This window comes from Hylobates moloch, unplaced genomic scaffold (assembly GCF_009828535.3).
Source record: "Hylobates moloch isolate HMO894 unplaced genomic scaffold, HMol_V3 SCAFFOLD_21, whole genome shotgun sequence".
In the NCBI taxonomy this organism is placed as follows: Eukaryota; Metazoa; Chordata; class Mammalia; order Primates; family Hylobatidae; genus Hylobates; species Hylobates moloch.
In genome coordinates, this window is record NW_026652296.1 from 11355159 (window position 1) to 11379537 (window position 24379).

General features: G+C 47.1%; 1 protein-coding gene and 1 long non-coding RNA gene across 3 annotated transcripts in view; one reads left to right on the forward strand and one right to left on the reverse strand.

Annotated features, from left to right (window-relative positions):
- Nucleotides 1-24379, forward strand: part of KCNB1 (potassium voltage-gated channel subfamily B member 1) — a 127167-nt gene that overhangs the window by 43208 nt on the left and 59580 nt on the right. The window lies entirely within an intron of this gene.
- On the reverse strand, nt 1028-5211 carry LOC131382199 (uncharacterized). Its single transcript, XR_009211458.1, has 3 exons — nt 5108-5211; nt 2353-2427; nt 1028-1439 (listed from the first exon to the last, which is right to left on the reverse strand). It is a non-coding gene; the product is annotated as an uncharacterized LOC131382199 (long non-coding RNA).

Here is a 24379-nt window from a genome sequence, read left to right on the forward strand (position 1 = left end):
ACATTAAAGGATTTTAGGAACCAGCACCTCCAAGCCATCCATTTGACAGGTGGAAAGACTGAGGCCCAGAGAGAGGGTAGGGGGCAGGACTTGCTCACACAGCAAGGCCGTGACAGACCTGAGCTGGGATGCAGCCCAGGACAAACACGGGCCTCCCCACAGCCCAGCCCAAAGGCTCTTCTCAGGTACAGACCAGCGCCTGGGTCAGATTCGTTCTTCCCTCTTTTCTGAGAGTCTCTGGAATCCAGCCTGCCTGAAAAGCAATGTCATGTGTTTACAAGCACAGCTTTGACATCAGACAGACCCTGGTACAAATCCCCATCTCACCAGTTGCCTGTGATGACTTTGGGCAGGCGATGTACAATTCTCTGAGCCTCAGCAAAATGGACACCATCATAGTTTGTTGTTGAAAGGATTAGAGACAACGTGTGGGTGCACTCCCACATTGGTGGTGGAATGCACGTCAGCCAGACCTCTTTGCAGGGAAATTTGACAAAATCTAAGAACACTGAAAAAGCATCTGCCCTTGCATTCAGCAATTCTTCTGAAGACAAACCCTCACATGTGGGATATGAACAATGTCCCTGTTTTGTCTCTGCAGTATTATCTGTGATAGCAAGAAGTTGAGAACGACCCACACCAAGAGGGACCTGGTGGAACGCTCTAGGAAGCATCTGTGCAAGGTCTTAGACACATTCATTTAAAAGTTCAGGGCAGCTCTGTGTGTACCTATTTGTAACAACCTCCAAGATATATTGTTAAGTGAAGACGTAAGATCCTGAAGGGTAGGTGGAGTATATGCTACCATTTTAGTGGGGAAGAACATAGATAAATACAAATGCTTATTTAGGCACAGTTTCAGTTAGGAAGGCATGTAGCTGCAAGGATGAGAAAAATCCAGCAAACAATGGCTTGAACAAACACAGTAAGTCCAGAGCTGGGCAGCCCCGCACTGGTGCAGCTGCTGAAGCACTCAAGCATCTTTCTTTCGTTTCCCCCATTCTGAGTACGTGTCTGTGACCCTTACAGTCTCAAGGTGGCTGCTCCTCCACCTCCAGGCATCAAGTCCACATTCGAGGCAGGAAATTTTTTTTTTTTTTTAATTGAGATGGAGTCTCACCCAGGCAGGAAATTTTTTTTAAGGGCAAAGGGCAAAAGCAAAACAAAAACACAAAAGTCTTCTTTTCTGGGCACTTTGATATTTGAGGGAGTGAAAAGAAATTCCCTGCCCAGGGACTTCTACCTGCATCTCATTGTACAGACCAGGTCACATGGCTGCTGCTAACTGCAAGGGAGTCGAGAATGTGAGTGTTTTTATCTGGGCATATGGCCACCTGTGAGCAAAACTGGGGTTCTGTTCGCAAGGAGGAGGTGGAGGATGGATACTGGGTGGGCAACTAGTAGGTTCTGCCATTCCTAGTCCGTCACTGGAAAGATCCCTAAGAAACAAAATAGTAGTCACTTCTGAGGCAGAGAGCTGGTTGACGGGGGACAGGGGCGGGAGGGAGATCCCCCTTTTTAACTGTGTACCCTTTTGTACCTTTTTGATTTTCAAACTGTATGCAGGTACTGCCCTTCAAAATTAATATAATTTACATAAAAAGTGAAATTTTTAAAAATGCAGTGCAGGCTGAGCACAGTGGCTCACGCTTGTAATCCCAGCACTTTGACACACCAAGGCGAGCCGATCACCAGAGGCTGAGAGTTCAAGACCAGCCTGGCCAGCATGGTGAAACCCCCGTCTCTACTAAAAATACAAAAATTAGCTGGGTGTGGTGGCACATGCCTGTAATCCCAGCTACTCAGGAGGCTGAGGCACGAGAATCACTTGAACCTGGGAGGTGGAGGTTGCAGTGAGCCGAGATCGCGCCACTGCACTCCAGCCTGGGTGACAGAGTGAGACTGTGCCTCAAAAAATAAATTAAATAAATAAATAAATAAAAGCACAGTGCATACAAAGATGCCTGGAATATAACATGCACTCAGTAAAACTGGCTTTCCTTCTTTTATCACCTGGCTTAGCGTCAAATGCACATTGAATTCTCAGCTCTGCTACACCTAAGTTTTGTGACCTTGGGCCTAGTTCTCCAGCTTTCCGTGCTTCCATTTCCTCCTGGATGTGTTATGAGATGCAGGTCAAGCATACTGTTTTAGTGGCTGTCAGGAGAATTCCTCCCAGGGGCCCACTTTTGTTGAGGAGATGGCTTCTTAAGACCTGTTGAAATGGGAGAGCCCCATCGGATGTGGGTGGATGGGGCCAATGTTTCCCAGAAAGGGAGCTACCTACCCAACACCCCTTACACTAGCCACGTGATAATAATAGAAGCCAGGACGGGGCACGGTGGCTCTCACCGGAGACTGAAGCGGGAGGATTACTTGAAGCCAGGAGTTCAAGACCAGCCTAGGCAATATCACAAGACTCTGTCTCTAAAAAAAGAAAAGAAAAATTAAAAATTAGCTGGGCATGGTGGTGCGTTCCTGTAGTCCCAGCTACTCAGGGGGCTGAGGCGGGAGGGTGGATTGGGCTCGGGAGTTCAAGGCTGCAGTGAGCTATGATCACGCGACTGCACTCCAGCCTGGGTGACAGAGTGAGAGCCTGTCTCTTAAAGAATAACAATCTGCAGCCATAAAAAAGAACGAGATTACATCCTTTGCAGCAACATGGATGCAGCTGGAGGCCATTATCGCAAGCGTATTAATGCAGAAACAGAAACCCAAATACCACATGTTCTCACTTATAAGTGAGAGCTGAACATTGGGTACATACGGACACAAAGATGGGAACGATAAACACCGGGAAGTCCAGAAAAGGGGAGGGAGGGGAGGGAGACGGGGGAAAAGGATTGAAAAACGACCTGTTGGGTACCATGTTCACTGCTTGGGCAATGGCATCGTTAGAAGCCCAAACCTCCGCATCACAAAATATACCCGTGTTAACAAACCTGCACATGTACCCCCTGAATCTAAAATAAAAATAAATAAATAATAGGAGTGAACATTCATTGAGTGCCAACCATGTGCCAGGCACTGTTCTAAGTGCTTTTACATACATTAACTCATCTAACCTGGAGAAGAATCTTACAAGGTGTTTACTACTATTGACTCTTCAGTTAAGTCTGCCAGAATGATAACATGTTTGATGGGTTGAGTTTCTCATGGAAATTGGTGGCAGAGGCTGAGACAGCATCCAGATGGGTTCAGGACATTTAAACCCAAGGGACAGAAGCAGCAAGGACACCGGCATTTGTAGAGCTGTGGAGAGGGGCTGTGATTGACCTTGGTGATTGGGAGGGATTCAAAGACTGTTCATCAGGTAGGAAGCTTTTGATCTCAGCTGACATGTGGGTCAAGTTAAATGGCAATAAAAATCCCTGCAAATGGAGGTTCCATGGATAGAATTGCTAGTCCACAACTAGCATCTGACCACTTCACACCTCCATCTCCACCCCCTGGGCTGAGCCCCCTTCGTCTCTCGCCTGGTCTATTTCAGTAGCCTAGTCACTGGTCTCCTGGCTTCCATCCTGCCCACATCCACCCCACAGTCCATTCTCCACTCACAGCCAGAGAGATTTGGTGCAAACCTAAGTCAGAGCACGTCCCTCTTCTGCTCAAAGCCCTCCATGACTCCCACTTCACTCAGAACCAAGCCACGGGTCTCAGCAGAACCTCCCTGGCCCTCCAGGATCCAGCCCCCATCAATTCTCCCTCCTTATCTCTTAGCTTCCTCTGGCTCCTTAGTGCTGCCACCCCAGGGCCTTTGCACTTGCTATTTCTCCTGTTGCAAATGCTCTTCCACCCAATTTCTGTGCCCCACCCCACCCAATCTCTTCATTCAAGTCTCTGTTCAAAAGCTACCTCCTCAGTGTGACTTCCTTGGACCACAGTGCCTCTCCTCCATCTAAAGCAACTCCAGTCCTGGCCAACCCTAACCCAGCCTGCTTTATTTTTCTTAAAGTCAAACTGCACTTTTCATATTTCGAGTCAAATTGCACTTGTATCTGTTCCTCTGTGTCTTCATGGTTATCTTCCTGAGCAAGCAGGGATTTTGTGCTGTTCACCTGGCTCATATTAGATGCCCTATAAATATATTTTATTCAAATCCATACACACATACACATATAACAGATTTATTGAGATATTATTGAGATGTACAATTTACCCATTAAATTAAAGCTACAGTTTACCCCCATTAAAGTGTAAAATTCAATGGTTTTCAGTACATACACGGAGTGGTACAACCATCATCATAATCAATTTCGGAACATTTTTATCATCCCAAGAAGAAACTCCTACCCCTTAGTAGTCACTCCCCATCTCTCCCCACCTCCATCCCAGCCCTGGGCAGCCACTAACCTAATTGTTATCTCTCTACATTGCCCTATTCTGGACATTTCATGTAAATGAAATCATACAATAAGTGACCTTTGTGTCTGGCTTCTTTTGCTCAGCATAACATTTTCAAGATTTTAGACCCATGTTGCAGCATGCGTCAGTACTTCATTCCTTTTTATGGCTGAATAAGGTTCCATTATGTGGACATACCACATTTTGTTTATCCATTCATCAGTTGATGGACATTTAAGTTGTTTCTACTTTGGGCTATCATGAATAATGCTGCTATGAACGTTTGTGTACAAATTTTTATGTGGACATATGTTTTTCTTTCTCTCGGTATATACCTAGAAGTGGAATTGCCGGATCATATGGTAATTCCATGTTTAACCTTTAGAGGAACTCCCAGACTGTTTTCCAAAGTGACTTTGCCATTTTACATTTCCTCCAGCTATATATGAGGGTTCCAGTCCCTCTACATCCTTGCCAGCCCTTGTTCTGTCGTTTTTATTCTAGCCATCCTAGTGGGTGTGAAGTGGTATTTCACTGTGATTTTGGCTTGCATTTCCCTGACGGTTATCATAGTATTTCTTGACGGAGTGGATTGAATGACATGCTGTCAGGTGAGAGTCCACACAGGAGTCTGAATGGCTGAGCCCCCTCCACCGCCCTCCAGGCCACGACCAGGCTGAGGTCTAGAGCCCAGGTGATCGCTAGGAAGGACGCTCTCTGAGGCTGGGCAGCCTTCCAGGTCAGGCGAGCTGGTTGGACTAACCTTCTATGCCATCTGGTGGCCAGTAGCCAGCTGGGTGTGAAAATCCAAGGTGGGCACCAAGTTACGGCACCCTTAGCCGAGCCTGGGCTGTTGACTGGCAGCTGTGGCCAGATTTGCAGGCCGGGCTGTAGGAACTGTGACATCGCTGCACTCCCTCACCAGCTCACAGTGCCTTTGCAGGGTGTGGTCTCCTTTCATCTGCTCCTCAGCCTTTGCAAGAGCTGCTGTTACCTCTTTTTGACAGGTGAGGAAAGGGAGACTCAGAGAGGTGGCTTCCTGGCCCCAGGACACACAGCATCCCTGCCCACCTTTCCAAGATTTGTGTGTACATTCTACAAATATCTATTGAGTGTCTTTGACGTGCCGAGCCCTGTGCAAACTCTGGGGTTCCAGAGTGACTAACATAAGTCCCTGTCCTCGTGGAGTCCACCCTTCGGCCTGGGAGACAGACAGCATACAAGCAGATAGATATGCACTATAATATCAGGAGGGGACAAGGGCAGTGAAGAAAAGTAAAGAAGAAAAGGGAGGAGCTGAGTGATAGGAGGGGGCAGAGTTTGCAAGTTTAGATAATAAAAATAATAATAATACTCAATACTTCTGCAGTGTTTAGTTTGGAGGCTATGCTGGCCATAAGCACCTCCACTTCTGCCAATACAAAAACCATAGGCCAGGAGTAAAATAAAGGGTCACTCTTTCTGGGGGAAGGTGGAGGAGGGAAGAGAGAGAGGATCCAGGTCACAGCCCCCTGGAGAGGGATCGTTACCAGGTGCCAAGCCGGGCCCAGTGGTCCAGCTTCCACCCTGGTAGGGACAGGGTGGGCCCTGTGTTAGAGGAATGAGAGAATGAACGAGTACTTCTTAGGCACCTACAACATGCCAGGCACTGTACTAGGCAAAGGTGGAATTGGTGGAAATCAAACAGTATCATCATCATTGCTGTCCCCTCCCTGGCCACTGCCACACCCATCCTCCCAGCTGGAAGCTAACAACAGGCTTTGTCACGGGTGTGCAACCAGTGCAGTAGCACCATACCCCACTCTCAGAAGGGCCCCACACTTTGTTTGAGGCTCTGCTGTCACTGTCATGAAATCCATAATTTTTGAACAAGGGGCCCCGCATTTTCATCTGCACTGGGTATTGCAAACCCCAGTGTGTCCAGTCCCAGCAGTAAAGGAACAAGCAGGCCCCCAGCTCCCTACCCTTGCTGGAGCCCGTCATAATGGCTACTTTCTTTCCGTTGGAATTTAGAGGCATTATTTGATCCATCTAGTATCATCAAGTGCCTTGTGAGTTTTCTCGGAGGGTCAAGAAAAGCATTTGCTCTTTAGAGAAACCAGGGAGCCCAGGAAGATGGGACAGAGAAGGGTCTGATGGTGCATTTAGCTTGGGGAGTCCGTAGAGAGCATTACCAGGGACTCCATCCACTGAGATTTTCAAATACATCACCCGCCCAACTCCCGGGATCCCAGAGCCTCCTGAAAAGGAGGCAAACACCACTTTGTGGCCAAAGCTTTTTCCAATACTATTTTACTTCATACTGCTTGGGAAGGCATCACCAAAATTAGCCCATTTGCAAAGGATGAAACCGAGACTCCATAAGGCAATGCTAATTGCTTAGGGCCCCATGGTTAGTGGGAGGAGGGGTGGGGAGCAGAAAGTAGGGCCATGTGATGAATTTTGTGGGCCCTGGGCACTCATGCCTCTCTCCATGAAAAAAAATCAAACATTCTATATTATGGCTGCACTGGTATAAAGATGAATATATTAATATCACATACGGTATTACAACATTTTCTTCTGGCTGAAAGTTCTTTTTTTCTTCTAATTATAAAAGAAATTAAAACATTGGAGAAGGGGCCCTAGAGGTAGTGTGAGCCCCAGGCTGTGTCTATTGGGCCTAATGGAGAAGTCAGCCCTGGCAGAAGGAGAGGAGTGGAAGAGAAAGAAGATGGAGAGGAGGGAAAGGAGGTAGAGGAAGAAGAGAATGGCTGTGTCGCTTAGCAAAGGTGCCAAGGTCTGCAGTGAAATGCCACGGGCAGCAGCTCAAATCATGGCCCTCTGCTCTTAACCCAAGTGTCTGAAGTCTTGGTGCCACCTCCCTCTGAGACACCCTCACCCTACCCACCCGGCCCTATCTCTCCACTCCTACCTACACCTAGTGACCCTGGGAGCTTCATCTGCCCCAGACATCACCTGTCTAAAGCAGGTCCCTGTTAGATCAGATTGGCCCAAGGGCCTTGCATGGGATGTGTGTCTGCGGCCACACTCTGCCCCGTCACTCCACCTGCCCCCATGCCACTTCCTCTTCACAGATTGGACCTGTCCTTCCTGATTTATGCTGTCATCCTGGCAGGCATCAACTGGCACGCAGCCAGCGACGCCGTTACCTTTTGCTGCCATTAACGCAGCTATTTACTCCACGGAAAATGACCTTAATTTACAAGGCATTATAACTAATACTGGATGATTACGGTTATTAATATTTATGGATTGATACTCCCAGGAGGGGACCTGGGTGCTAATTGGCACTCCTCTCTGTGCCTCTTTTCTCAATGAGATTTCTTCTGATTTCTGCTGCTGTTCCAGCTCTCAGCCTCTTAGTTTCAAAGGAAAATATCGCACGGTGCCCTGCCTTATTTCTGGCTGATTCTCTTATTTCATTCCCTTACTTCCTTCGGGTTCTGTAGGCAGCCTAGAAACAGGCCTGCTGCCCTGGGGGCTCCTGGGTATTGGGAAAGGTCTGGGGTCCTGGCTGAAGGGAATTTGGTTGTGAGGAGTGGTAAGGGGAGGGAGTCTATGCTTCTGCTTAGAGGATGTGGAGAGAAGAGAGGCATCAGGGAATGTGTACATTTGCCCAGAAACAAAGCACTGTCTCAGACTCCCACACCTTCCTCCATCTCTAATCAAAAATGTTCTGGTCTTTTTATATAAGATGGAATCTAAATCAACCCTTCCCAACGCCTCATCTCTGGGTTGGTTGAACAAATGGGGGTGTTTGGGGCATCTGCATTTGGGGCCCAGATTGGAGAAGACAGATCACACTCCCCCTTCTCGCTCTTAGGTTTTTGGGGGTGCCAGGAGCTGATGTTGCCTGGGCTGAGAAGAGAGATGTACTTGTCATCTCCTCTCCTTTTCAGGTGGAAGATGTGTTACAAACAGCAGCATGTTGCCATGGTAACCAAGGTGCTTCCTTCCAAGAGAGAGGGAGAGTGTCCTGCTTGTGGTCCCTGCATGGCCTCACCCACTCACGCCTGTGTCCCATCAGCTGGGGCTGGGCTGCAATCTGAGACTGTTTCTTGGGGGCCAGACAGCCCTGTACGAGAGTGATATAGCCAGGAGGGCACTGGGATGAAATGGGGCACTTGTATCCTGACAAAAGGTGCAGCCAGTGCCCAGCTCCTGTAAATAGCTGCCATGCAGAAAAATGGCCACAATGCTGTCAAACCTTCAATCAGAAGAGAAGTGGGAAATTTGGATTAAGGCACAATGTCCCAATTATTTTTATCGTTGGCAAAGAATGCAAATAATAATTTTTTTAGGAATTAAACAAACATGGGCCAAACGAAACTTGTCCATGAACCAGCCATTTGGGTTGGGCAGTTTGGTAGCCATTTTGCCATCTGAGCAGAGTACACACTCACAGAAGGTGGCCCCACTCAGCATCATTCTGGGGTCCCAAGGTAAGTGAACCCAGGAAGAAAGCTTTCTAAGGAGACAAGTGGTGGGAAACACCAAAATTCCCAAATTCAGGAATTCGGAACTGTGCTCAGCTGGATTGTGAGTCTCTAAACAATTGTTCAAGATCCACCAGTTGATGTTGATCATGGGTTAAGAAAGGGGCACATGGGTCTGGCTGCATCTGCCCCCAGCTTTCTGAGTGACCTTGAACCATTTTCTCCCCTTTTGTGTGTCTTAGTCTCCCCATCTGTACAATGATAGGACTGAACCAAATGTTTGCTTGGGGTTTCCTCATGTTGACTGATATCCTCCTATATTTATTCCAGAGTCATTGCCCCCAACATTCACTCTGTGTGACTCCCAGGAATTTTCAAAGTTGGGGCTTCAGTCTCCAGAGAAGGTTTCTCCCCATTTTAGTCCCTTATTCTTTGACAACAATGTGTTGAACAACTATGGTAATGGGCATCAGATGGGAAGGGGGATGGCGAAGTGAATGGGTCAGGTGAGGTCCCTGACCATATGGGGCTCACATCAACTATAAGAGGCAGAAAAGAGGGAAGGGCTGCATTTTTGCTCATCCACATGGCCAGCTGGTTAGACTGACTTATTACCTGGATTGATTTAGCCAGTGTCCATTTTTCAAGACTCAGTTGAGCTATTACATCATCCAGGAAAGCTTTCTTAAGCAATTCCCCTACCCCTTTCTACTGTGTGCCCCATGACTCAGGATTTTGTTCTGACTGGTCTAAAGCAGCACTATTGACATCTGAATAATTATCTGCCGTGGGGTCTGTACTGTGCACTGTAGGATGCTTAGCAACATCCCTGGCCTCTATCCACAAGATGCCAGTAGCAATCCCCCCAAAACACACACATAATTATGCCACTGAAAATGTCTCTAAATGTCCCCTGGAGCGCAAAATCATGCCCAGTTACAAACAGCTGGTCTGAGACAATCATGGTGGCCCCATTCCTTTTGCTCGTGATGGTCTGAGTATGAACATGGGCATGTCTTCACCTGATGGCCAGAGCAGAGGCAGCTATCTTGTGTCTATGAAGTAAGCCAGCCTGGGAATGAAGCCAGTCCTCTAAGGGTGGTAGAGGAGATGGTAGAAAGTCTAGATAGTTGACTATGTTGTCAAGTCCCTCAGCGATGGGGTAACCCTATTTCAGGAATTTTGGTTATGTGGGATCATAACCCTAACTGCTGGAGCCTCTTTTGGTTAGCATTTTCTACTTCTTGAACCAAGAGCATTCCTAACTGATAAATCATAAATTATACTTCAGATCTTATCTTAAATGTCAACTTTTTCAGAAAAGCCTCCCCCATCTCCCAATGGAAATTAGGCACCTTTATTATTCTGGACTTTTTTTGGTAGCATTCATCCCAATTTATGCTTACATTTTGTGTGTCTATTGAGGCCCATCTTCCTTCAGTGGACTGTGAGCTCCATGAGGAGAAGGACCCTTTTTGTCTTTTCTTCCACTGTATCCACTGGCCAACACAGTGCCCGGCATATAGTAGGCTTTTGGTAAATATTTATTGAATTAATGAATGAATAAAGCAAATGGGAAAATAAATGAATGGGTGGATAGATGAGTAGATGAATATATGATTTAATGGATGCATGAGTGGATGGATGAATGAGTGGATGAATGGATGGATTAGTAGATGGATGGATGGGTAATTGGATGTGTAGATGAGTGGATAGATGGATGGATGGATAAATGGATGGGTGGATGAGTGGATGGATGGATGATTGATGGATGGATGGATGGATGGATGGATGGATGGGTGAGTAAATGGATGGATGGGTGAATGAATGGATGGATGGATGGAGATATAAAAGAGTGTTTGTTTGCATCTCTGCCCGTACACTTTGATGGAAAATTCTCTGCAAGTCTACAAACTCCAAAGTTGAACCTAAAGCTTCAGAAAGTTTAGGTTCTGAAGGGCCCCACAAAAGCACCTTATTTAGTGCTGAAGAAGAAAGCCTGTGAAATCACATCATCTGCCTTGAACCCAGTGGCAGGCAACATCAGGGTTTTTTTTGAGAAGCAGTGCAGCATGCCAAGCACTGGAAGGACAGAGTGGAGAAAAACAGCATAGATGTGGACTAGGATCCCTGGGCAGGTGGGGCACTGAGAAAAGATGTTTGGCTTTGTTCACATGAAATCTGATGAAATGTGAAGCACCATTATATCAGAGGCAGGTGGTGATGCTCTGGCTGAAGCCCCCACCAGGACAATGAAGGAGTAAGCTGGGATTTCATGGAACAGATGGGGAAACTGAGGCTCACAGTGGTCAAAGAACTTGCTTGGGTTCCCTCGGAAAGTGGCCTCAGGCCTTACTCTGGGTGTGTCCCACATTCTATTATGTAGTTGAGACAGCCAAAAGCTGTGTGACCCCGGACAAGTCATTTTATCTCTCTGAGCTTCCATTTCTTCACCTGGATAGTAAGGGTGATGGTACTACCTTACATTCAGCAAGGTTGTCGCATGGCTTCAGTGAAATATCACAAGCAGAGCACCGGGGCACTGAGTGGTTCCCAGTTATCATAATGAGTTCATTTTCTTGTCTGTGGTTGGGATATCTGGGAGAGTTACCTGGAGGAGGTGTCCTACAGATTCTCAACTCCCTAGGAACAAGCCCTCAGGTGACTCCTTGGAGCTTGGGGTTGAAATACTTTCTTGAAATTCTTCCTGGGACATCCAAGAAGACAGCATGGAGCTGTCCATGCTGGGGACCCTTCCTCATTTGTATGTTCCCCCTTCTAAAACTTCCTTTCCATGGAAATGCTCCTCTTGCTCTTTTTTTTTTTTTTTAAGGGTTTGATTGGGGTATAATTCAAATGTCATAAAATTCACCCATTTAAAATGTATAATTCAATAGTTTTAGCATATTCAAAAAGTTGTGAAGCCATCATCACATCTAATTTTAGAACATTCTAATCACCCCAAAAAGAAACCCTGTACCCATTAACAGTCACCCCCCATTCCTTCCTCCCCTCATCCCCTGGCAACCAGTAATCTATACTTTCTGTCTCGTTAGATCTACCTATTCTGGACATTTCTCATAAATGGAATCATACAATATGGGGCCTTTTGTGACTAACTTCTTTCACTTAGCAAAATGTTTTCAAGGCTCGCCCACAGTCCAGCCTGTATCCGTTTTTGTTCCTTTTTATGGATGAATACTACTTTATTGTATGGATAGGCCACATTTTATTTATCTTTCATCAGTTGATGAACATTTGGGGTGTCTCTACTTTTTGGCTATTATGAATAAAGCTGCTATGAACATTCATGTATAATTTTTTGCATGGACATAAGTTTTCAACTCTCTTGGATATATATACCTAGAAGTGGACTTACTAGGTCATATGGTAACTCTTTTGAACATTTTGAGGACCTGCTTTCTTAGTCCCTTCACTCCAAATGTTGTAGTATAATTAAGGTCAGAGTTGTCCTTGTAGACCAAGGCTTTTACCTCCCAGCTGAACATTTCCAAGGTCTCTTCCTCTACCAAAATTTAAGGGATGCCCCAGCCTGCATCAAGATGACATGGATTCAAATTCAGTCTCTACCTAGGCTGTGTGATCTTGGATAGGCAACTAAACCTCTCTTAACTTCCGTTTCCTCACCTGCAAAATAAGGACAAAAGCAATTCTTGGCTACAAAGACAATCATGACGTCGAAATGAGGGAATGTGTGTGAGAATTCTTTGTGAAAGCTGAAAACAGCAGTAGAGATGTTGTTCATTCATCCAACGTATATCAAGGGCCTATTATTTGCCATGTACTACGTTTTGTGATGGGACACGATGTTGACCAAGACAGATAAGGTACATGCGAGTACCGAGATTTTATGTTCTGGTCTTTTTGGTCATAGATTGCCACCAAATGTTCTATAATCCTGAGCAAACTATGTTTCCTCTTCAGGCCTCAGTTTTACCATCTGTAAAATGGGTGGGCTGGATCCACCCATTTGCAGTAGAATTTCTACTTCTGCTTTCAGCCCAACAGTAAAATGAGCACAAGTGCCTCATACAATGCAGACTTCTAAATTCTATCCCTCAGGGGATAGCGAGGGTGGGCTCTCTGTAGCTGCTCAGGATAGTCGAAGAGGACAGATCAAAAAAGGCAGTCCGTCTGGGACGGGCATGTGGACCGGGATGAGCTACCTTCCCCCTCACCTCCACGTCTTCTGGAACTTAATGATAACATCATCCCCACGCAGCTCCTGGCCTAATTGGCATGATTCCATTACATCTGCTGGTTCTTTCCCATAACAGAACCCAGCCTGGTGGTCCAGACCCGACTGCCGGGCCGCAGCTGAGAAAAGGGCCCCCCGGGAGTGTGTGTTCCTCACGAAGAACAAAGATGTAGGCAGCAGCCTAAAATAGACACGGAAAAACACTGCTTTTTGTTTTCTCCCTGGAAGGGTGGCTGAGTGATTCGCGGCAGGGAACCCAGAAGGTCTGCATTGAAAACACTGTTATTATAAGACAGTCAGGAGGGACTGGGAGCTGCGGGTGCTGGTGGAAGACACCCTCTCTCACCACTGCGTGCACTCTTGGCTGGAGTTGGAGCCCAGGAGAACCCTGAACCAGACTTCATATCCAGAATAATCCTCTCTCCCGAACCCCCACACCATTGCCAACTCTGGCAGGTCCTTTCCCTTCCTCTGAATCTTCTATGGCTCCCTGTTACCCTTAGGATAAAGTCAAAGTGACTTAGCAAGGCATTCAAAGCTCCCCAGGTTCTGGCTTTAAGTGACTTTACTGGCCTCTTCCCACTGCAGGCTATTCATTGGAAATCCCAGAACTTGTTCTGCATTTTCCTTCTTCTGGGCCTTTGCTTACCCAACACCTTCACCTACCATGCCTGGATGAGTCCAGAACCTTAATTCTAACTGATAGTAGCAAAAAAGGAGGAAGACAGAGGGGATTGATTGGCTTATGTAACTGAAAAGCCCAGGGGTACGTGCCTTCAGGCTCAGCTGAATCAAGGTGCTCAAATCATGCTCTAAGGTTTCTGTTTTCCTCCATCACCAGGACCTTTTTTCCTTTGTGTTGGCATCCTCTCAGGCAGCTCCCCCAAGTCATAGCAAAAATGGCTCCCAGCAGCCCCAGGCTTGTATCCAACCAGCCCAGCAGCTCCAGTGGGTACCAGTAGTTCCTAAGAGCCCTGTGGTTGACATGCATTGGCCTGGATTGCATCATATGGCCATCTCTGAGCCAACCACTGTGGTCATGAACCACATGCCCACACCTGGAGCCATTTCCTGGGGATCAGAGGAGGGATGGTGCCAGGGAAAATCAGGCAGCTGTTACAGATAAAGGGCAAGTAGATACTGGGCAGTTAAAAGCAAGTGTTCACAACAATGCCCATAGGTCTGGCCCACACTCTGCCTATTCCAACTTTAAGCAAATTTCACCGGGAAACATATACCCAGGGGAGGAATGGTTAGAAACTCTTCTGGGCAAGACTCATCCTCTGGTCTTGGTTTACTCACCCGAGAACAAAAAAGGTTAGACTTGAAGCTTTGTCCGAGGTCTTTCCTGCTTTGACATTAAGTGAATTGCAGCAAAACAGCCCTTCCTTTTCTCCCAAGTTTCTGATCGAAGAGACCTGGTGAGTCAGATCAAGGAATGGACTGTCATTAAAGACCAGAAAAAGCTTTTTTTTAAGTTTCCACTTATTGTGTTCTATTTCCTAGGCTTTGTGTTAAGCATTTTTCCAGGTATATTGTTTTGTTCAGTTTTCCCATTAACTCTCTGAGATTCCATACTACACGTGAGAAAACTGAAACTGTGATTGCTGAAATGAGTGAGGACTGCAGCCCCATCAGCCTGACTCTTAACCACTGTGCCGCACTCTTTCCAGCCCAAACCAAAGACCCTTAGAGACCTCAGATTAGAGACTTGGGCTGCAAGCCCAAAGACTCCCATAGGTAGAACATGGCCACATAAATGAATGAAGAGGGCCACATAGGGCCTTTGGCACTGGAATGCTTATGCCTCAGCCAGTTGCTGTTACAGATGCAGAATGCACAGCTTAATATTTTTGTTTTCTTTTTTTTTTTTTTTTTTTGAGGCAGGGTCTCACTCTGTCTCCCAGGATGGAGTGCAGTAGCACGATTATGGCTCACTGCAGATTCAACCTCCCAGCCTCAAGTGATGCTCCCACCTCAGCCTTCCAAGTAGCTGGGACTACAGGTGTATGCCCCCACACACAGCTAATTTTTGTATTTTTTGTAGAGACGGGGTTTTGTCCTGTTGGCCAGGCTGGCCTCGAACTCCTTGGGCTCAAGTGATCCACCTTCCTCAGCCTCCCAAAGTGCTAAGATTACAGGCGTGAGCCATCACACCCAACCTTAGTTTTTCAAGATAAATTGAAAATTAGCATTCTAAAACAAAATCTCTCAACTTTATAAGTGTTAGCAACTTGCTCAATTCTTGAAACACTATGTAGACCAAACAAAACAGTTCTGTGGGTTAGATTCAACTTACAGGCCACCAATTTTCAGCTTGTCTCTCTTTGCTCCATATGGATGGGGGAAACTAAGTTACAGATATATGTCATATTATACATATATATATATTTGGCCTTATCACTGAGGCTGAATTAGGTGCTTTCTCCTAGGGTGGTCTTGATAGTGTGTCTCTGGGAAGATGACATATGAGCAGAAACCTAAAGGGAGAGCTTCCCTTCTGGGGGAAGAGATTTCCAGGCAGATGGAGGAGCAAGTGCAAAGGCTCTGAGGCAGGAAAGCATCTGTATGTTTGAGGAACAGCAGTAAGACTAGTGAGCTAGAGTAGAATAAGAGAGGGGGAGTGAAAGGAGATGAGGACAGGACAACCAAACCCACTTCTACATAGGGCCTGTAGGACCCAGGTTTTAATTTAGAATGAACAACTGAGAGGACAAGGTGATGAATGGATTTATGAATGAATGAATGGATTCCAAGCTGCTTTCATGGGACATTCATATTTGGTGTTAGTGTGTGGGTGTGGCTGATTCGCCCTAGGTTCTGAAGTCTTCAGAATTATCCTGGAAGATGATCTTGGTTACATTCCCAAGTTGCTGTCAGTCTTCAGAGGTTGTGACACTTGGGTAGAAGCCTCAGTGGGGCAGGGCCTCTGGGAGAGCGACTATGAGAGAGACAGACAAACCAAGAGGAACCAGGACAGGAAGAGATGGTGCTCACCAAAATACCCATCACGCCAAGTGTGCTCATTCCCACCAGCCAGGGACCCCAGGCTTCCATAGAGTACTGTGACCTGGACAGTGAGCCCATAAATCTCCCTTGTCACCAAGACCTCACATCCCTCCCATCAATCCCTGGCAAACCCACTGGGGATGCCGTGCAGGGGGCCTGCTCCTGTCCTCGGCCGCACTCAGCCTGTGAGACTATTTTGTGCCTTGGTTCAGTCACTGGCATCCCAGCTGCTGGCAAGCGACTCAGATGGCGTTGTCATGGCGACCCTCAGGCACGGATTTCCAGAGATGCTCCCTGCATCCTCCCGAGCCTGCCACTGCTGATTGCTGGGGGAGAGCGTGACTCACCGTTAAATATATCACGGTCGTCCCAAATTGGCTGCTCAGCCCCAGCAGCCGGATGTAGGGACAGGCAGCATCTGGGGGTGTGTGGGTTTGGGAAGCTGAGAGGCACGACCTTCTGTGTACCTTCGGGGCCTTCAGCTCCTGTCATTTCCAGCGGTTCTCTTCTCCAATCCCCTACTCATCTCTCCTGCCTTTCCCAATTGGTCTGGGTATCAATCCTAGCTTTGTTACTTGTTAGCTATGTGATCTTGAACAAGAAGCTTCAATTCTCTGGGCCTCAAAGTCCTCATCTGTAAAACAGGGGTGATGTGAGTATGACAGAAGAACTACGAAGGGTCCGAGATTTTGGACTGCTCACAAGCTAATGAGTTAGTCTGCCACAATGCCATCCATGACCGCAGAAGACACGAGATCCCAGGTCAGAGACAAAGGACTTTATTAGTCACATTTAGCAAGCAGCACAAGCTTCATTTTTGCCTCAGTTCTAATTGTCTCCCAAGTTCCATGAGAGCAATGCAAAACAACCCAAATGGATTCTGCACACACAGCAGCAGATCTGTGTCACAATGGAGGATCCCAGAGCTTAGGAAACCTGGGATCTTACAAGGGATCTATTGCCAAACCTGTCTAGCCTTTGCCTCAGATGGAGACATTATTGTATTGGTTGGAAAACAACTCTATCCTCTTCCTTCTGCTCCAGAGAGAGATATTGTCTCTGTCCTCCAAGTATGTTTGCTACACAGATGTCCTTGAGATGATAGTCTAGAACAAAGGTCTCAGTGTCTTTTGAGCTGAAGACATGCAGACCTTGGAGACACCCATGGAGAATTGTCTCCCAATACCACTTCAAAGGGCTTCTTGGAGGAACATACAGGTTCATACCTGTAACATGCTCTGCATAGTTGCCTGGCATGTGCCTGGCACTTAATCAGTGTTAGCACTTGTCATTATTACTCTCAGCTTTTATCACTTTTCAGCTAGTAGGAACTCAGAGGCCTCCTGTTCTGGGATTTCCCCAGTTAGGTGACTAAGAAAATCACAGCTTCTATCCTTTCCAGCCAGTACATATCCATTTACCTCCTATGCCCCACGAAGCTCTAACAACCCCACCCTCCACCCCTTGTCTCCTCCCTCTGACTCCCCTATGTTCTTTTTTTGTTTTTTTTAATAGCTTTATACCATAAAAATTTTTAAACAGCCTTATGGAGCTTTATACCATAAAATTCATTCATTTTAAGTGTGCAATTCAATAATTTTTAGTAAATTTACAGCATTGTGCAGCCATCACTACAATCCAATTTCAGAATATTTCCAAAAGAAACCCCATGCCAATTTGCATTCACTCCCCATGCCCCTTTCACCCAGGCCCAGGCAACCACCAAGCTGCTTTCTTTCCTTATGGATTTGTCTCTTTGGGACATTTCACGTAAATGGCATCATACAGTGTGTGGCCTTTTGCATCTGGCTGCCTTCACTCAGTATCATGGTTTTGAGATTCATCCATGATGTGGCATGCATCAGTAGCTCATTCCATTTTATTGCTGTGTAGTACTCCTTTGTACAGGCATACTATAGTTTTTGTCCAGTCACCTTCACTGGATTCCTGAAAGGATATTCCAAGATCATGATTATAAAAAGCTCTTGTGCACCATCAAGTGTAGAGCAGACATTGACTGTTATTGCCCACATCACCCCTTGGAGCTTGTCCTGCCATCATTGCCCCTTGGGGTGTTCTAGCTAATGTAAAATAAGACAGAGGGATAGTTTGGCAGGCAGAGTTTTAGAGACTTTTAAAATCACATGACAAACCCACTTCTATGAAAAGCAAGCAAAGAACCAGTCCAAACCCTACTCCAACAAAAAGAGGCATTCACAATTTTTTTTTTAAGAGAGGGGATCTCAGGCTGGGTGCGGTGGCTCACACCTGTAATCCCAGTACTTTGGGAGGCCAAGGTGGGCGGATCATTTGAGGTCAAGCGTTTGAGACCAGCCTGACGAACATGGTAAAACCCCATCTCTACTGAAAATACCAAAATTAGCCAGGCGTGGTGGCATGCGCCTGTAATCCCAGCTACTCGGGAGGCTGAGGCAGGAGAATCACTTGAACCTGGGAGGCACAGGTTGCAGGGAGCCGAGATCGCACCACTGCACTCCAGCCTGAGCAACACGGTGAGACTCCGTCTCAAAAAAAAAAAAAAAAAAAAAAGAGATGGGGTCTCATTCTCTTACCCAGGCTGGAGTACAGTGGTGCAGCCAGAGCTCACAGCACACTTGATCTCCTGAGCTCAAGCACCCCTCCCACCTCAGCCTCCCGAATAGCTGGGGCTACAGGCATGCGCCACTGCACCCAGCTTCACACAGATTTTGTAGGCTGAACTTCCCCTGTCTCTTCCCAGCTCCATCTCCATGGCAGCCCCACACAATAAATAAAACAGGAAAGGAATAGAAGGAGAGGTTTCTGATGCTTGCCTATAGAGCGGCCTTATTTCCTTTGATAGTCCAAGTAGGACGATAGCCACCAGATAATTCCACATTCTGTGAAAAATATATAAGATCCTGAATTAAGGGAAAACATTTGTTCTCCACTTTTGCCACCTCCACCCTGGCCATAGAGGATCCTGAGGTGTGTTTGATTAGCAGAAGATTCTATCTCAAATAGGGAAGACTCCTAGACTGTTCTCAGCTATTCTCATTGACAAGGCTAGGGAGTGCCAGAAGGAAGTCAGCAGATGATGTTTCCTGACCTGATTTATTGGTCTTCCTTAAAATAACCCCAGGCCTCTCTGTTATTATTAAAATCCTACATCTGGATTGGGTTCCTGCAGGGCCCAGGAAATTCCTTCCAAGTTGGGAAGATGTTCTATTTCTCTACAGCCACATAACACACCACCCTCCAAAACTTAGTGGCTAAAAACAAAATATTTATTTGCTCATGAATCTGCAGTGTGGGCAGGGATGGACAGGGCTGGTTCATTTCTGCTCTGCACACAGCCTCCACTGGGGTGGCTCAACTGGGGCTCACTTGCTCGCAGGGCTGGAAAGATATTGCTGTCTGACAGTTCCCCTCTATGAGGTGCCTTGAGTTTCCTCACAGGAGGCATCTGGTTCCAAGAGTGATCACACCAACAAGCAGGAAGTGAAAGATACCAGTTTCTCAAGGTCTGTCTGGGTCCTGAAACTGGCACTGGGTCATTTCTGCCATATTCTACTGAACAAGCAGTTGCAGAGCCCAAGCTCAAAGGGAAGAGACAAAAGCCTTGTCTCTTGATGGAGGAGTGTCAGAGAATGTGGGGATTATGTTTTGAGACTCACATGGTTGACAAGTCCATGGCATGTCAGTAGGCCAGAAGGTTTTGGAAGAAAATGCTCTGCAGGACTGTTACACCATAAGTACTCATCCCAGAACAAGATATTTCTTAGAACTTCACATTGGCCAAAGTTGGTTTGGGCCAAATGTCATGTTGCCTAGCAGACCAAACGTGAAGTGGTTCCCCAGCTTGTCTGTTCTCTGTCCTCAGGCCAGTGTCCCTAACCCCCACCTCCTTGAGGGGCTGTGCAGGAAATCCAGACCTTCTTGCCCAGCCTTGGCCACATGTTTTCTCCCAACTGGGGAAACCCACAAGTGAGTCAGCAGGACATCATGCACACGGTGGCCTGGGTCCCGAGAACATCTGCTTTAATGGAGTCCAGAGAATGTTTCCAAACACGTCTTCCCTCTCCTCTCACCAAAGCTTTTAGGAGAAAATGGCCAGAGCTCTCTGGATGTCTTCCAGGAACACATTGACAATGAGATGTAACCTCAGCCTGAACTCATGGTGCTGCATGACTGGCCTCCTTTGTCATTTGAAAGACCTAGAATCCTTGTTTTTTTCAGGCCCTGGCCAGCAGGGCTGTGCTTATCTGCATGGTTGTCTTAACAACAAATCACCAGTGCCAGTGTCCTTTGAGGATCTTTTCTTGGATTCATGGTGAGAAGACCAGAGTTTGAGGGCTGACTTTTCCTCTTAGTGGTGTGAGACATTGGGTAAGGTATTTCACTTCTCTTAGCCTCGGTTTCCTTTTCTGGCAGGAAAGTTTGGAGCTCACAGTTTCCTTCGAGCTCCACATAGTTCTCATGGTGTTTGTTTGACTACCTTGAGGAAACAGAGTGTACCTTGCCATCAGCCACAAAAATACACTGACTAATGGGTATTGTTGCTACAGCCACCTGGACATGTGGCCATAAACTGCCCAACCCATGGTGTAATGCTGGGTTTGTCTTTCATGGAGAGAGAGATTCATGAGACATTTCAGAGGACTCTCTGTTGTCCTGGAGTCCTGAGGAGTCTGCCTGGAGACCTGGAACTCATTTGTTTGTTCTTTAATTTGTGTCTACTGTATGCCAGCCCCTTGCTAGCCATGAAGGACACAACAATACAGTCAAGAAAAAGAACAAAGACCTGTGGTTCTTAAAGCTTGCATTCTAGAAGCAAAAGAAGAACACTAAAGAAATAAGAAGACAATTAAATATATAATATCTATGCACATATGTAAAATGTCAGGAGTAAGGGGACTGGTATTGATGGGGTGTGGGTGCCATTTGAAATAGAGTGGTCAGGGAGAGCCATTCTGGGGATGTGAGATTGGAGCAGAGACCTGAAAGACACAGAGAAAGGAAACAGGCCTGCACATGGGGCTGGAGTATTCTAGGCAAAGGGCACAGCAAGTGCAAAGGTCCTGAGGCCAGACCATGCCTGTTGTGCTCCAGGAGCAGAGGGGAGGCCAGCATGGCTGGAGGGGAGTGAGCAAGGGGAGGAGTAAAGGGGATCAGGACAGAGAGATATGGAGGGGCCAGGCCCTGCAGAGCCTTGTGGGCTGTTCTAAGGACTTGGGCTGTTGTCCTGAGTATGCTGGGAGATAGGGAGGTGTTTTGAGCAAAGAAAAGTGCCCTGGTCTGTCTTAGGTTGTAATAGGATCCGTACGGATGAATGTGGAGAATGGACTGTGTTTTATTGTAGGGGCCAGGATGGAAGCAGGAAGACAGTGAAGAGGCAACTACAATCATTCAGGTAGAAGAGGATGTGGCCTGGCCCAGGGCAGATCTCTGGGGGTGGTGAGAGGTGGGCATGTTCCAGGTGCCTCCTGCAGGCAGATCTGGCAGGTCTTGCTGATGTGGTAGATATTCTGAGACTCCCTGTAGCTGGTGGCTCAGCGAGCCTCCCCCATCACCAGCCTCAGCAGGACAGTCTAGACTAGAGTCATCCGCCTCTGCCCTGCACTCTGCCTGCCTGGTGATGAGGGGCCTCTCCCATCCATGCCGTGGGCACGGAGGCACCAAGCTAGGCCCACCCCGGGCTTCCCCAGGTGGTGAATCAGAGGGAGCTCTGGATTGGAGACTTTTACTCTAGGCATGACACTCCTTAGCTCTGTGACCTTAGACAAGTTCCTTCCCCACTTGGAACCTCAGCTTTCTTGCCTGTAAAATGGGAATAATGACACCAACACTGCTACCTCCTAGGGTGGCTGGGAGAATCAAGTGAGATACAGGCTGGACATAGGGTTTGAAGACAGCGCAGGGGGATGCTCATGAATGGGTTAAGTGTGTGTACGTTATTAATAGTATCATTTTGTTCTTTCTACCATCTCATGGGCTGTTGGGAAACTTTAACGTTGGTTCAGATCAGGCCATGGCCACACTAAGTCAACATCTCTCACTTTGATTTAGTGGCTAAAAAGCCTGGGCTCTGGAGCTGTTCACAACTGGGTAGCGCTCCTAGCTCGGCGCTGTGAGATGCTGTTTCCAGAGGAGGCAGCTTAAAAACCACAGACATTCCCCTCCAGTCCGCAGCAAGACCAGCTTCACAGGCTGGGAATTTTCTCTTGCCCATGTTCAGCAGAGCTACAGTCCCAGGGGCAGGCCTGGCCCTGCCTCTGTGCCCTGGTGAACCTGTCCCCATCCCCTGGGAGCACCTAAATTGGGACTGTGGGCTGCTGTTCCTCCTGAGAACTCAGGTTTACTGTCCCTGTTCTCGGGCCTCTCTTGTCTCTCTTGCCCCCTAAGGAGAATTGGGACAGGGTCCCTCCGGCGGAAAGAAACCTGGAAGACTTCTATTTTTTGAGACTCCTGGAGTATTAATTTATAAAGAAAACAACAACAAAATGAAGACATCCCTAAAGTTGCGGTACATTTAAGATGTAACATTGAGCAAATCGTGACAACCTGCATAAAATTACAACGTAATGTAAATGTGAAACTCACAAGATAACCCCAGGATTTATTCCATTTGTTTATATATTCATATGTTAAACCCATGGCATTCTCTACGAGTGGTTCAGTAACGGATGCAGGAGTAGCGTTGTTTGAGGAATGCAGTCTTTTTTCATTGTTATCATTCTGTCCCTGTTTGTGTACATAACCCATTTAGAGATAAGGTCAAAATTCTAAAAATACTGGAATGTCAGTTTTCTGAATAGGCACTATATTTCCCTAGTATGAAAGTCAAAGTGTTCAAAAGGGCACAGGATGAAAAGTTCTCTCCCCGCCTGTCCCCCAGCCACCCCGTCCTCCTCCCCAGGGGCAGCCACTGTTACCAATTTCCTGTGGTCCCTTCCACAAATAACATATCCATATATAAGTGAATGCATACATGTACATATTGTTTTTTCCTTGTTTTATTGAAATGGAACTTTGTTATACATTCTGTTCTCACGGTGCTTTGCTGGCTGACAGCATACCTGTGGGCTGTTCCCTATTTATGCATATTGAACCATCTCTGTTCTTTTTTACAGCTGCACAGTGTTCATATTTACAGCTGCATATAAATGACCCTCTGTTGAGTTAACTTTTCCCTGTTGACGGACATTGAGGTTGTTTCCAAACTTTTTGATCGAATAAACAATGCTGCAGTGAATAATCTTATACCTATATCATGAAAACTCTTGTTTAAGACCCTTAGAAGCCAGGCACATGGGTCCTGCCCATAGTCCCATCTACTCGGGAGGCTGAGGCGGGATATTCCCTCGAGCCCACCAGTTCGAGGCTGCAGTGAGCTATGATTGTGCTACTGCACTCCAGCCTGGGTGATGGAGTGAGATCCTGCCTCTAATATAACAATAATAAAGTAAAATAAAGATCCTTAGGGACTGTGAGGTCTGCAAGGAATGGCACTCCCTTTTGCCCACACCAATCCCTTCCTGGGAGCTGAGGCTTGAATGAGGAGGGCAGTCCCAGAGTGGGGGAAGAGCATTCCGGGCAGAGGGAGCTGCAGTGCAAAGGCCTGGGGTAGAAATGAGCTCAATCTATGGGAGAACAGCAAGAAGGCCATTGTGGCTGCATGGGACCATGTGAGAGAAGGGTAGTAGGAGATGAGGTTAGAGAGGACTTTTGGGGACGGGTGAGCTTTGGTGAGACGGGAGGGAATGAATGAATGAAGCCTCCGATACGGTAAGTGAAAAGACATGATATTCCAAGAGACAGGCGTGGTCCTCCCTCGAATTTTGGTTGCTAGGAAGAATGGCAGTCCCTCCCCAGCTGGATCCCGTAGGCCTTTTCCCAGCATCACCTACAGAGAGGAAAGAACCGTGTGCCCTGTCACAAGGCTGGGGCTCACAGCCTCACAGCCCCCACCCCCTGCACCACCCCAATAGCTTCCTTCCATGGACTTAGCTCTGGCCTCTCCCAATACCCACGCTGGCCTGGGCCAATCACATTTTAGGTGGATGGGAACTCGCAGGACCACCACTTCAGCCACCTTGGCCTCTTTGCCGTATTTACATTCTCCAGGCGTCTGCTGCTTCCCTTATTCCTCCCACTGTCCTTACATGGCCAGACCCCCTGTCTCAGCTCACAGGTCACCTTCTCAGGCCACTGAATATCAAGCTGCATCCCCACCTTCTTTCTCCCACCACCTACCCAGCCTGTCCCATCCCCTCATGTTTGGAGCCACCATGAAGGGCCATGGTTAACAGCTTGAGTTCCAAAGCCAGGCTGCTCAAGTGGAACCCGGGAGAAGCTGTGAGCAACCTGCTTTCCAGCTCATTCCCTC